The following is a 15,143-nucleotide window of genomic DNA, read 5'->3' on the forward strand; positions in this document are numbered from 1 at the left end:
CTGAACAGAGATCATGAGTTTTATTTGTTTTCGTTCAATAGGTTGCTCTCCAAATCATTTCATATTCAATTTCCAGGTTATTTCCACCACATACTTTTCTGCCGCTTGGTCAGTTTTGCGCCGATCATGTCCTCATGGGTAAGAGTTAGGTTTTGCACATGGATGACGTCCGTTACGGTTTGACTTTAGAATCCATCGGTTTGAGTTGAAAACAGTTTCTTATGCTTGTTAGTAAATTCGACGTTAGCTGTTCAGTTCGCTGCTGAGATGTGTTTTTTTTTTGTTTTGTTTGTTTTCAGGCATTTCCCTCAGCTTCATGTTGTCAGTCACAGATAAACAAGTGGACCTCAGTTCTTTTGATTTACATCTTCTGTCCAACCTGGATTTTGTTGTTGTATTCGTTTATGTATATTTACAGATTGTATTGTACTTTTACTGGCCTACTACTGTACATACTTGCTTTGACTAAACACCACAGCAGTTTCTGGACTGTTTTTATCGTTGTTATTAAAAAGCCAATTCTTGCGGGAGTCTGAGCAGTGATTTTGTTTCAGCCTTTCTCGTCTTTAAATAGAAAATAGAGATGTGTATTTTTTTTTATAAAAACAACTAATACGCTCAAATGAGCACATTTATCCAGCAGCGTCTGTTTGAAATGTTTCTGTCAGATCCAGAACCAATTAGGAACAAACTGTCCCCAGCCGAAACTAATGGGAGGATTTGACTCAATTAAAAAAAGTTTTTTTGTCACTTGTTCAGTGAGTGGATGATGTGAGCAAACTTCAAGTTAGATCCGTCCCTCTGCTACTGCCAGTAAGTGTTCAAAGAGTTTATCAAAGGCATATAAGGACGAGCTCATCATCTCTCCAGTTGATCTTTATTTTTGTGGAAATTATATTATTGTGAATCAGATTGATGATAATAGGTTTAGGCTGTAATGCTGTATACTTACCAGAAGAGGGGGCCCTGTGTTGACATAGTAATATTTTTTCTTTGGTATCCAGAGCACAAGGTCAGACACATGTCATGGGCTCCAGAGCTGGAGGAAGGTTGAGTGTATTGCTCAAGGGCACTTCAGTGGGGACCTTCTACTGTTGTGGGTGCTTGACCCATGACTGCAGGGTAAAGGATGGAGCTTTTTTTTTGCTCTTCCAATTAAAATATCGTGACAACGTTTTATTGCTGCAAATTTATCAAAAAGGAAAAACTCCTTTGACTCTTGGAATCTGTGCTGATTGGAGTCCACCTCTGGCTAAGAATCCATATATCTTAAATGGAACTTGAACAAACTGAGCAGTCAGGAAGAGAAGGACCCTGATGGTCACGCTGACCACAAGACTCAAACACCTAAAGGGCTCAGAGAGAAGGTTCTTCGGTTCTAGCTGAACAAAACAATGAACATGTAGCATAAACAGATATCATTAATGAAACCTGGTCCATATAAATGCGACCGAAACGACACAATCTAAATTTCCCTTTTTTAGGTGAGATGAAAATCAATTTGCTATTATTCCAAAGTGAGGCTGAAACAGAAAGCGTTAAATGTGAGGGGGTCTGAACCCTTTGTGAAAACACTGTGCTGTTCGTTAATGTCATAATTAGCATCACAGAGGCCCGTGAATTCATTGACCTTTTAAAAGGAGGTTTTTGCTAATCATGCATGTTACATAAAGGCACGTTCCACTTCGAGAGAACTGCAGGGGCACCATGATCTCAGCCTGTGGGCAGGAATTCTCCTGGTTTCTGTATTTCAGTGTGGACCAGAGTGGGGGGGGCGACATACAAACAAACCACTACTGGCACAGTACAATGAGGGGGTTTCGCTGCATGTTGGTTTTCTGACCTTCTCTTGTCGGAGCATCATCAGTAGATAGGGATGTTGAGTTGGACATGCAGTCAGTCCGGGTGTCTGTCTATTTGCCCCACACGATAGTTCACCTAAATAATTAAGCTTAAACAATCCAAGCCAACCAAACCCTACATGTCAGTTGCAATATGTGAACATTCAAAGGTTTTTAACAGTGTTGCACTAACAGTACGGTTCTAATTCATCAAATACTTTGAAGGTTCTGAAAAACAATGAATGTTGAAGATTTATCAACCCTCACATCTTGACTGGAAGTCTCTATATTTTATTTCTCTGTAAATCAACCCCTGATATAAAAGAAGCACAAGCAGGAGCTTTCCTACAGAGACGAACTCGTAACAGTCCCCTCAGTTCTTCAGGATTGCTAACGAGGGTTCTGTGAGTTTCAGTCGGACTGAAGAGGTGGATTAGTTTCAGAGGAATTGAGATGGAGTTCAGAGAAGGAGGATAAATCTGCCGATAGAGGAAAAGAAGACGACTCTGGATCTTAAAAATGACTGAGATGTGGGATGAGAGACGGGATTGGGACTCAGTGCTGCAGGACGTCTCCAGTAATGATAATAAGAGACTTTGCTGGTACTTATGTAAAGCACGGATGAAGAGATAGTCCTCTATAAGTAGGGGAATAGACTTTTTAACTATTGTACTGGGTAGACCTTTCCTCAACTTGAGGAACTTGAGGATCAAACAAGACAAAGAAATAGAAAACTTTTGATTTCTGTCTTTGTCTTAAGATCTTTCATCCCCTCAATATTCAAACTTTTAATATTCAAACTTCCTCTTATTTTCAGAAAGAGGATCAGTTAGGTTTTGGTTGAATGCAGAACCGGAGGCAGACACAGTGATAACAGGTTGGTGTTGAAATGAATGTGAAAGGCCTCGGTATGTTGTGGTAGAGATGGTGGAGCAGGGGGCAGGTGAGAGAGAGAGAGAGAGAGAGAGAGAGAGAGAGAGAGAGAGAGAGAGAGAGAGAGAGAGAGAGGGAGGGAAGACGGGAGGAAAGTTTAAAAACACAGAAACACTGGAAAATTACTATACCAAATAACATATACCTAACTCTGATTTAAAACCAAGCATAGACCTATTTCATTACCAAAAACATATAACAGACATTACATTGTAATGTATATCCTTGAAGTATTCATTAGAAAAGAAGAATATTCTAGCACATACCACCCCCCAAGGCCAGTTAGTCTCCCTATGATTCCACCATTAAATTCACTAAATCCTACTTCTTATTTGGTCTGTACCAGATTAAACACTCTTATAAATTTCTTCTAACCAAGCCAATTTTGAAAATAAATCAAGATCCATGAATTATTCTCGGAGGAATCAAGAACATTTTTGAAAAACGCACACGATGCTAAAGAAAGTGAAAATGAAAACATGTCCTGGATCCGCCCCCTGTTCTAGATCTGGACCAAAGTTGAACGGCTTCTTTCCTGACTCATTCCACATCCTTCCCCCAAGTTTGGCTAGTAATCTATCTTGTGGTGTTTGTGTAATCTTGCTTCAGATCAGACAAACCAACAAAGGGGTGAGAACATCTCCTCGACGAAGGGAACATTTATTTGTTTTTACAGTGAATTTGTTTTACAGTGAATTTGCTAATCAGTTCTTTCTGTCTTCCATTCAGACATCATAAGCATCATAACACTGAGCAGCTCCACATGGTGAACTGAGCGGGCTGCTCGGCAACAGATGGACGTCCTAATCTCCCTCATCCCCCCCTCCTCCACCCGCCCTCCTATCGTACCCTCATGGCGTCTGTGCTGCTGGTCACAACAGACTGATGCACACACGTGTCTTCACAACAACAACATGATAACCCGAAACAATTTTTTCGGGTGTTCCTTTCTGCCACGACATGAAATTGCATTTTTTGATTTCACAATAATATATAAAATAAGCTGAACTTCACTCAGCAACTTTCAGTTAAAATACAATAACAGTGTATTAGATGCTCATTTCTTATAATAAGAGACATTATACAATGTAATGAGACACTGAGTAAACATGCAGGGTGTTGACTGCTTGTTCTTTGGCTAAATTTAGAGGAAATAGGAAGAAAGGAGGAGAGAAGGTTAAACAGCCTGTTATTAACCCACTGGCTGCCAGTGTGGATGAGTCCAATGGAGACTTGACTCAACACCTGTCTCAGTACCTCCTACTTCCTTCCTCACCTTCATGGCAATGGCCTTTGGGCAAATCAAAACAAAGCTAAACGTCTCAGTCATCGTAGGTTCACTCTCCAGGAAACTCTTTGTCACGACAGAAAAGAAAAGAAAAACTAAAACATATATATGTGCTGGTGTGGGATCAGTGTTTGAACCTTTGAAAGCCCTGAAACAATCTGCAGGGAGTTGGACTCTACACCAATCGCTCGTCAACAAAACACTCATCACTAAGAAATGTGTCTTTGTGCTGCATCACAGACTGCGATGCCTTAATCTGCTCGATTCACTTGCACTGAAATCACGTCGTTACCAACGTGAAGACTCGGAGCTTCTTGTCAGTGTCGGAGCAGAACTCGTCTTTGTGTTTCCCACAGTGATGTTTCCGTCTGGAGGGAGACGAGCAGGAAGCAGCAGTGAGACGGGTTTGGAGAGGGGAAAGCAGCTGCTGTGTCGATGGTGCGAAGCCGACTCTGGTTGATTATCAGATTTTCTGCCAAGTGGATGGGTGGGGGGGAGGGTGGGGGTCTTTCTGTCCTTCAGATTGAAGAGAAATCATCAGCCACTATTTATTTCGTGGCTCAGCGGTAGAAAAAGTCTCTGATTCGATGGAAGCAATTTGCCTCTTTCTTCTCGAGGTGCGTTCAGAGTGTAATTTTCTGCTTTTATTATGATAAACAAATCACACGAAGCAAATAAAAGCATCAATTCATTCATACCGCTGATAAATATTGCTTATTCATAGTCACTGCCTGACATGAAACAGCTCGTGCTGCTGTGAGATTAAAACGTTGCTGTCATCCATCACATGCCACAGTGACGCATGGGTGCAGGAGGGTTTTCGAGGGACCGTGGGGGCCCCGAGGCGATAGGGGGGGCCCTACATCGAACCACCCACTCCCAGAGCCCCTGGAGAACACATGATACATGATAGACATTCTAGTCTTCGAGCAAACCTGTGAAATGATGAAGCTTTAGGCAGAAAGGTAATATGCTGTCAGAAATCCAATGAACTCTGGAGAATGTATGTGAGTCCGTCGCCCTGGACCTTCTCCTGAACTTCTCCTGTCAGCCCCTGGTGAAATGTACAGAAAACATCAGAGCGAGGCCGTGTGAGAATACAACAGGTAAATGTCTGAGAAATTCACAGAGAGAGAGTTGATGACGTTTTTAAACACATGACGACAAATATATCAGGATGATAATGAAGCACCACATATGAGGAAGACTCAGATGAAGATGTGAGTTTGGAAATAAATCGAGATTTGATAACTCTTGTGGGTAAGGGTCGACACCAATGTCAATGTAAACAAAGAGTTTCTCAGCTGAATTTCAGAATCAGAATCAGAATTCTTTTTATTGCCACGTATATTTGCATATATTGGAAATTGACATGGTGTGGTTGGTGCACTGTACATAAAAAACAAAACAACAATATATACAGTGAGACAATTATTTACGGTAAGAAACAATAAGTTTCTCTGCTCTACAGAGACCACAGGCACCCGTCACTCTGGGTATGGGTAAAAGAAAACTTAGGACATCCCCTTGAGTTCATGTCTACAAACAGATCCTGTGAGGCTTCGTTCAGGAGGTCTCTGACAATGGCATCATGCAGCAGTCTCCTGTTGAGGGGTTCTGACAAAATTGTCTGAGCTTTGGATCAGCAGATCTCAGGTGCCCCCTCTCAGTCCCCTGCCATATTCTGTCATTACAAAATGCATCAGCTGTCTTGTTTATTCCAACAGGACCTCGTCAAACTAGCAAAATAGTGCAAACATGCAACCTCAGCATGCTGTGCTAATATGCTACATTCCCCAGAGACTGTTTACACATGTTAGATAAATTCATGTTTGGCTTTGATAAAATTAAATAGAGAATCCAGTGGACTGTGAGTTCCCCTTAAAAAATAACAGAATTCGCTTGACAGGTTTTCAAATCATTCAAATCAAGTATGCAAAGTCTTCACTCGACATGCTTTCTTATATTCTCATGAAATCTCTTTTCATGCAGATGATAACAAAGATGTCGTGATTTCCCATGAGCGCAAAGTCGTTCCCAGTGTCCCAGTGTCGTCTGCCATTAAAGTTACATCCCACTGAGATTTCTCTGTGGGAGTGAGATATCTATGAAGACAAACACATATGGACGAAGATAAAGAGACACTGTGCTGTAATTATCTCATCAGTTTGTTTCCCTGGATCAGTCGACGAATGCATCCTGCACACGCACAGTCTGAAACTTCCACACACAGTATATGTTCCTGGTAGAGGTGTGTTTGTAAGAGTGTGTTCTTGTTTCCAACTCGTCTTTGGAATAAATGAAAAAGAAGGTGGGGAGAAAATGTATTAAAGGCCTCATTTCATGCACAGTGTCTGGTCGTCTGCCTTGTTCCACTCAACTGTGTGTGTGTGTCATTGTGTGTGTCATTGTGTGTGTCATTGTGTGCACCTGGACCATCAACCAATTCTTCACTGATTGAAATAATAACCCACTTTACCTCTGCCTCTCTCTCTCTCTCTATTCCTCTGATTGCAGGGCTGAAGAGCCAGAATGACAGAGAAATAAAAAACGCTGCAGGTCATGATTGTACCTTCGTGCACTTTTATGAATGCATGTTTGTTTGTGCCTCAAAAGTAGTGTATCTGATTGTTTGCACACTTACCCTCATTTTTCCATGTGGGTTAGCATATGTATGTAGACAGTGGCTTGTGCATGCGTGTGTGTGTGTGTGTGTGTGTGTGTGTGTGTGTGTGCTATACAGGCTGACAGAACTGGTGTAAATGCTCCTATATTTAGTCCGAGCTGTCGTGAGAGAGGGATGTGGAGGTAAAAGCACTTTAAGGAAACAGGAGCTGCACATGTATCTGCCAACTGATGCATATATTTGTAGAAAACGTTTTATCAGTAACTCCCAATGCATGTTTCATACTATTTGTATGTTTTTGTGTTTTCACTGCCATGTTCTCCAGCCAGGGGGAAGCTAAAAGATCCCTCGACCCGTCCATTTCCCATACCACTTATTTTGAAGGTTGTTTATCTTCGCCTTATGTTTGAATACATTTAACTGCACAAATGTTTTTTTATTGTTTTGTCCATTTGCATCAAATGTGATTGTTTCTTCACATGTCTGGCCATTTGCCAAAAGCACATTTTGATTTGTGTTTTCTATTCAATATTATGCATATTTGTCTACTTGTGTAAAGTGTGTGGGCGACAATTATGTGTTCGGTATTTAAACCTGTGCCATCTCATTTTCTTGCTCGTCACGTGTGCATACTGATGGATGTGACTGCCTGCCAGTTGCATGTGTGTGTGTGTGTGTGTGTGTGTGTGTGTGCAGCTGCAGTGTTGTGCTTGTGAGTCACGTCTGGAGATCACGTTGTGAGGACTGGCAGGTTAAACTCACAAAGAGGAGAGTGAGATTCCACAGTGTGTAGGCAGAACCTCTCAACACGCCTCCCTCGCTCTACGCAAGATGAACAAAGTGAGATGCAGAGGCTTTCTAAATAAGTGATCTGTGTGTGTGTGTGAGAGAGAGAGAGAGAGAGAGAGAGAGAGAGAGAGAGAGAGAGAGAGAGAGGACTATATATTTGAATGTGCAGGAGTAACAGCACATGTTAAAAAGACTCTTAAAAAGCTGCACAGCAAATGAGACAAAAAGTGAAATAAAAAATCTAACTGACTCCAAACTTCTCTGGGGACAATGACTGAATTTGTTTGAGCAAAATATTGCAGCTCCAGATGGATGGAAAAGTTAGAGTTCAACTCAAAACATGAACTGCAGCTGTGAACAGGAGGAAACCAGACGTGAATGTAAATCTGTCTAGAACCCAGACTGTATATAAAAATGGACGACGGGTCTCCACCTCCTCCCGATGTGCAGAAATGAAGACTGAATTTGTGATGACAACGTTTTGGAGCCAGAGTCTGTGCGGTTGTGTTCGGTGGATGAAGCCATCGACCAATCAGAAGTCTTCACCGTATTTTTATTGAATCAAATAACTAATTGCAACCAAACGTAATGGAAAATGAGAACCTGACCAAACATCCATGTGTCAAGAAATCAAACCATCCTTGAAAACATTTATTTGACATGTAATTTGACTCTGACATTTTGGCCCATGTCCCATCCACTGCCATGGAGGAGTTGGGGTTTATGACCTATGCTTATGACCATCATGTCCTCCATCTTCACATAAACCACATAAATCAATCAATAAAATAATGGTAGATAAGTCTTAATTCCTCAGATGATCAGTGGATGAAACAATACATGTCATATATTTTGGGATCTTCAGGTAAAGTAGGTTATATGTGATATGAGACATGGCCTGTGATAGGGTGAGAAAGAAACAGTAAATATTTATTCATATTATGAACATCGTATTTCCAGCACTGCTCCACAGACGCTGTGCTCCCTCCGGTGTTGAAAAGGTCCTGGAATGTTAATAGGTTAAGATAAGTGGGAAATGCATTTCATGGAGTGAAGAGGCTGAGCTGCTCTCTGAGGACACGTGGGTGAGGAAGGTCAGAGACAAAACTCAGATGTTCCGAAGATCGGAGTTTGTTGTAGGAGGAGAAACAGGGAAAAAGACAAGACAGGTGCGAGACACTTTCCAGATCAGGTCATGACAGCTGCCTCTTACACACAGAGACAAGGTGTCGACACCGCAGGACGCAGCCTCACAGAGCAACGTGTAATTACAATCACAGCACTTACCTGCTGAACGTGAGCTGTGATGCTCCAGCTTGACTCACTGGGATCCAAGGTCAAACTCATCTTGACTGCAGCGCTCCAACGGGATGCAGGATAAAGTTTGATGTGTAAAATATCACGAGAGAAGGATGAGAACGTGTTGCAGAGAACACAGTTTGTTTTTAACCACCTGGATTGACTGGGTGAAGTGTTTTCATGAACCAGATCCAAATGAGAAGCTCTGGTTTACAGAGGATTTCTAGGATCTGCGTCACCACCTTGCCACGCCCCTTATCGCCATCACCTGCAGTTGGACCCAATGAGAAAGTTTATGTGCACCTTGGTTTTTCACATGCTCCCCTTTAGTTGTTCTGTTGGGTTGAAGGCTGATCTTTTTACGACACTTAAAAGTTTGCACAACGGAGGAGTCGTTGGTCGCCACCGCCCATTATCACTTTGAAAGACAGTGCCATCGGAGTGCAATGAATCCTGGGATTAATCATCCTGAGACTGTAATGAGGCAAATCATTGTGCAACACAAACACAATCTCAGGTACAGTATATACAGGAGCAGAGTATTTATGTGCATGTGATTACCTGAAGGTCAGACAGTAAAGGTCGTCTTTGTGTTTTTGCACTTGAATAATTCATTACCTGCTGATATCTGTGTGCACTGTACGTCTGCATACTTGTGTGCATCTTTGTGTGTTTGTGTGTTTGTGTGTGCGCACGCTCGTGCCCACGTGTTTCGGCCTCCCTCTCAAACTACCATATGGCAACGTTTCCTAATCAGGGCTGTGTTACTTAAGTAGTAAATCCACTTGTCGTAAAAACCAAACACCCATGCATGATACACACACAAACACACACACACACACACACAGGCCTGGCTGTCTTCCCATTTGCTGGCCTGCTCATAAGAAACTCCATGACACACTTGAACACCACTTTTTAATGTCCTTACTTCACTGTCACATGTGCAAATGTTGCAGACTTAATAAATTCAAATACGAAACAAGGAAATGGGAATGAACAAGAACATGGGGGGGGGGGGGGGGGGGCGGGGGGCAATTAGTCGTGTAAATGCATTGTGTCACAGCTTTATCAAACATCATTCATCATGCCCAGTAGCATCATCTCCTTGCTTGGTGGTCGTGTTCCAGTCTTCTGCAGCGGAGCCTCCAGATCTGCTTTGCATATTGTGATTTAGAGTTATTTTATTCCTGCTCAATCCAGGGACGTCTCAATGTGAGCGTGAGTCATTCCTCCGCGATGCAGGGGGACGGAACGAATGGATTTGCATTCCTTTTGGTTCTGTCCCTCTTTTCATTTCAACATAATACTTTTTCTTCCACGTTTTGGTTGCAAAGCAAATGTGGCTCGGCTTCGGAAAATACAGAGGGACCCGAATAGATTCATTTCATCTCAGTCTGCTGTCACATACTCAACAGAGGGGATGTTTACATCAATGTTTATCTCCTGCAAACATATCTATTCAGACTATGACTTTATTCATGGCAGTAGAAGAGAGATGGTATCTTCACAGTGAGGCTGGTGTTTTTATATCTCTTCAGTGTGTGTGTGTGTGTGTGTCTGTGTGTGTGTGTCCTTGCCTCCACAAAGAGAGGGCTATGTCCATGCTCAGTTAGCTCCTCTATTAACATGAGATGGTTCTGGACAATACCAGAGCAGCTATCTGACGTCTGCAGAGCCTGAAAAGAGAAATGTGTGTATAGCCATGTGTTGTATTTTCTCTAAGTGACACCCAGAGACTTTAGAAAAACAGAAAATAAAGATTCTTCAGGGTATTTCTTTGCTGGAAAGACAGAGCAACCTTTCATTTCAAAATACAAGTTATTCTTTAGATTCCAGTCAAGAGCCACCCACTGCTTGTCAACATGATTTAATTTCAGGGACACTGGTGTCATCCTTCTGCATGTTCACATCGTGGGTGGTGAATGGGTGAGACGCTAAATGTGACGTTTTGACCGAGCTGGTTATATGAGGGTTAAAAATGCCTTGTCAGGACGTCGGAGTAGAACCTCTGCTGATTCAAGTCAAGGGGACAGTTGTGTCGGTTCGGGTGTCTAATCAGAATGCATCGTGGGTGGGCACGATCCAACAGCTCAGGATTTCCCAGGAGGAGCTCAGAGCACTTCAGGCTTGTTGGGAGGATGGAGATCTGATCTGTTTTGGGTTCACTTCCTGGTCGTATTCTGGATTGTGCATTTGTGTCCCTTCTCTGTTTGTCACCCTGACATTAGCTTGTTCTCACCCTCCAGAGGCTGCATGTGGCTCCTTCCACACGCAAACAACAGAGGCTACACCCGGTGGATCCTTCCAGGCCCGATATATCCCACCATTCATTGTGCTTCAGTGACAAAATGTTTTCAAAGAGGCAATAGCGGCAAAAACTGAGCAGCTAACGGAACACATGTAAAAACATCAAAGATTTATAATCAACAGAAGAAAACCTTTTCATCTTCCGCTTTTTTGCTAAGTGACGGCTGTAACAGCAGGACAAGCTGTGGGAACAATGGGACGAGACCATCTCACTTCAGGTGACGTGGACAACGTAGACCAGGTCCTCCACCAACGTAGTCTCAGACGCAGCTAATGTCACTTACACTTCACTCTTTGTCGTAAATACCTGAACGTTATCACAAATAATCCTCGTTTCATGTTTGAATTTGAACTCAACACGAATGATTCCGAGCTCGGTCTGGATTTTTCTACTGTTTACAATAAATACTTCCTGAAGAGATATGCAGAGTATTAAAGCCGGAAAACATCCTGTCAACGTGATGTATTATTTTAACCTGGCGATACCCACAGAATCAATATTTGTATCACACTCATAAATCTTTTCTCAGTATTTTTTACATTATAAAAGAGTCTGGAGGAAAGTTGGACTCATTAATATCTGAGAGTTTCTGAATTAGCCCGCGGTGACTTTATGAAATCCTTTGTCCTGAGGTCCTTTGTAGTTTGTTCAGGTTCATATATGGTGAACAATGTGAGACTGGGGGGGGTGGAGGGGGGGGTGCAGCTAAGTGCGTCTTACTGTAAATATGACTGCTGACAGATCAGACCTTCTTGGCTGGTGGAACAGTACATTAGGGGTTTTGTGGACGCCGGCATTTACCATCACATTACGATAAGTTTATGAGCCCTTGAATGAGGCAAATGGTCATAATGACGCACAACACTGCACCAGACGCACTGTTAAACGCAAAACGCTCCCGTAATTGGCAGCACAACAGAGGAAGCGTTTAAAAATGTCTCTCTCCTCTTTCTAACATCTCACCGCCTCATTTCCCACAATCCTTTAAAGCTTTAAATACTTTGCTTGCGTACAGTGCCTTGCATAAGTATTCACCCCCTTTGGACTTTTTTACATTTTGTCATGGTATAACCACAGATTAAAATTTATTTCATCATGAGTTTATGTAATGGATCAACACAAAATAGTGCATCATTTGGAAGTGGGGGGAAATATTACATGGATTTCACAATTATTTACAAATAAAAATCTGAAAAGTGTTGAGTGCATATGTATTCACCCCCTTTACTGTGAAACCCCTAACAAAGATCTGCTGCGACCAATTGCATTCACAAGTCACATTTGCAAGTCACATAATTAGTAAATAGGGTCCACCTGTCTGCAATTTAATCTCAGTATAAATACACCTGTTCTGTGACGGACTCAGAGTTTGTTGGAGATCATTACTGAACAAACAGCATCATGAAGACCAAGGAGCTCACCAAACAGGTCAGGGATAAAGTTGTGCAGAAATATGAAGCAGGGTTAGGTTATAAAAAAATATCCAGAGCTTTGAAAATCTCTCTGAGCACCATAAAATCCATCATAAGAAAATGGAAAGAATATGGCACAACCGCAAACCTACCAAGAGGAGGCCGTCCACCCAAACTGAAGAGTCGGACAAGGAGAAAATGAATCAGAGAAGCAACCAGGAGGCCCATGGTTACTCTGGAGGAGTTGCAGAGATCCACAGCTGAGGTGGGAGAATCTGTCCACAGGACAACTATTAGTCGTCTACTCCACAAATCTGGCCTTTATGGAAGAGTGGCAAGAAGAAAGCCATTGTTGAAAGGGATCCATAAAAAATCCCGTTTGGAGTTTGCCAGAAGTCATGTGGGAGACACAGCAAACATGTGGAAGAAGGTGCTCTGGTCAGATGAGACCAAAATTGAACTTTTTGGCCTCAATGCAAAACGCTATGTGTGGCGAAAACCCAACACTGCCCATCACCCTGAGCACACCATCCCAACAGTGAAACATGGTGGTGGTAGCATCATGCTGTGGGGATGCTTCTCTTCAGCAGGTACAGGGAAACTGGTCAGAATAGAGGGAAAGATGGATGGAGCCAAATACAGGGAAATCCTTGAAGAAAATCTGATGCAGTCTGCAAAAGACTTGAGACTGGGGCGGAGGTTCATCTTCCAGCAGGACAATGACCCTAAACATACAGCCAGAGCTACAAAGGAATGGTTTGGATTAAAGAATGTTAATGTCTTAAAATGGCCCAGTCAAAGCCCAGACCTCAATCCAATAGAGAATCTATGGCAAGACTTGAAGATTGCGGTTCACAGACGGTCTCCATCCAATCTGACTGAGCTTCATCTTTTTTGCCAAGAAGAATGGACAAACCTTTCCATCTCTAGATGTGCAAAGCTGGTAGAGACATACCCCAAAAGACTTGCAGCTGTAATTGCAGCGAAAGGGGGTTCTACCAAGTATTGACACAGGGGGGTGAATACTTATGCACCCAACAGATGTCAACTTTTTTGTTCTCATTATTGTTTGTGTCACAATAAAATTTATTTTGCACCTCCAAAGTACTATGCATGTTTTGTTGATCAAACGGGAAAAAGTTTATTTAAGTCTATTTGAATTCCAGTTAGTAACAGTACATAATGGGAAAAAGTCCAAGGGGGGTGAATACTTATGCAAGGCACTGTAAATCGGCCTCGGCTCCAAGCCTCACGTGTGTGATCCCCGTCCGGACCCACAAACAAACAAACATTTGACACTCGACACAAGAGGTTTAAAGAGTCAAAGAAATGAGTGGATAACAGTTGGAGTCAGGGCGGCTTGTGCTTTGTTTTCAAATCCTCGTTCCAGCTGAAAACCTGCTCGTGCAGTCACTTGAGGGGATTAGGAAAAGGCTCTACAGCGGCAGAGAGACAAAGGGTTGGGAGGAAAATGGAGGAAACTCAAATTGCCATGTGAGCCAGGAAAACAAAAGAAAAATATATGAGTAAAAAATGTAATTTCACAGTCACAGTTTTTCTTCAGATGGAAAAACAGAAAAAGTGAGTGAAATTAAATTCTGTTTTTAACTTTTACTCTGGGTTTCTTTATTGTTTCCTCTATTCTATTCTGTGATCTTATTCCATCTGCTATATAAAGAAATGTATTGTGATATCTCAGTGTGCATGACTCACAAGTTGAAGTAAATTCATTCATTGAATTAATTGCCTAAGCCTTGTATGCCTGACATATTGTATGTTTGCCTGCTGTATAACAACAAACTGATCATACTATCATCTTTTATTTTGTAGTGTTTGACGAGGAAAACCTTTAAGACACTTAAAGTTTAACAGCTGTATTTTGACAGGGCTGCAGATTGTGTGTTTAACTTCCTGCATGAATGGGGCTGCAGGAACAAGCTCCCCTGGAATCTCTCTTGTTAAAGTAGGTCAGTAAAAGGGAGTTCCGTAAGATTATACAAGATCAATTTATCAAATTTAATGTATTTGGCAGAAGAAATCATCTTTTCTTAAGCTGTGGAAAAATCAACAGTCTGTTTCTTTAGGTATCTTTCTCAGAAACTGGTGCAGAGTCTTTATCTTTTATCATATAAATGAGGGTCCGGGGTCGAGGGGAGCTGGAGCCAATGTCAGCTGACAGTGGGTCACAGGCAGAGTATTATTATTATCTAATTTTGTATTTTGTATTTCATATGTTTTTACACCATAACAATATTTGTTCTTCTTCCCAGCAGCTCATCTGGTCTACAGGACTCCTTGGCAGAATGGATAATCTCAATGGGACCTTCCTGGATGAATAAATTACAAATAAAGATGTTTCCTTCAAAGACTGCAGTTCACAGTGTGTCCAGGAATGTCATTTATTAATTATTATTATTATTATTATTTTATTGTTTGTTCGTGGTTTGAAAGGAGGCTGAGTGTGATTGACAGCTCTCTGGTCCCACATAGGAATGGGATGCTCTGATCGTCTATTGGTCCACACAGCCCCCCCATCCCCTGCTGAGAGAGAGAGCGGGGATGGAGGGATGGAGGGAGGGGTGGTGGGAGGGGGATCACCGAGTTTACACATTCATCTGATACCACTCCCCCAAAACATAAAGGCTTG

This window comes from Pleuronectes platessa, chromosome 9 (genome assembly GCF_947347685.1).
Source record: "Pleuronectes platessa chromosome 9, fPlePla1.1, whole genome shotgun sequence".
NCBI classification, from domain to species: domain Eukaryota; kingdom Metazoa; phylum Chordata; class Actinopteri; order Pleuronectiformes; family Pleuronectidae; genus Pleuronectes; species Pleuronectes platessa.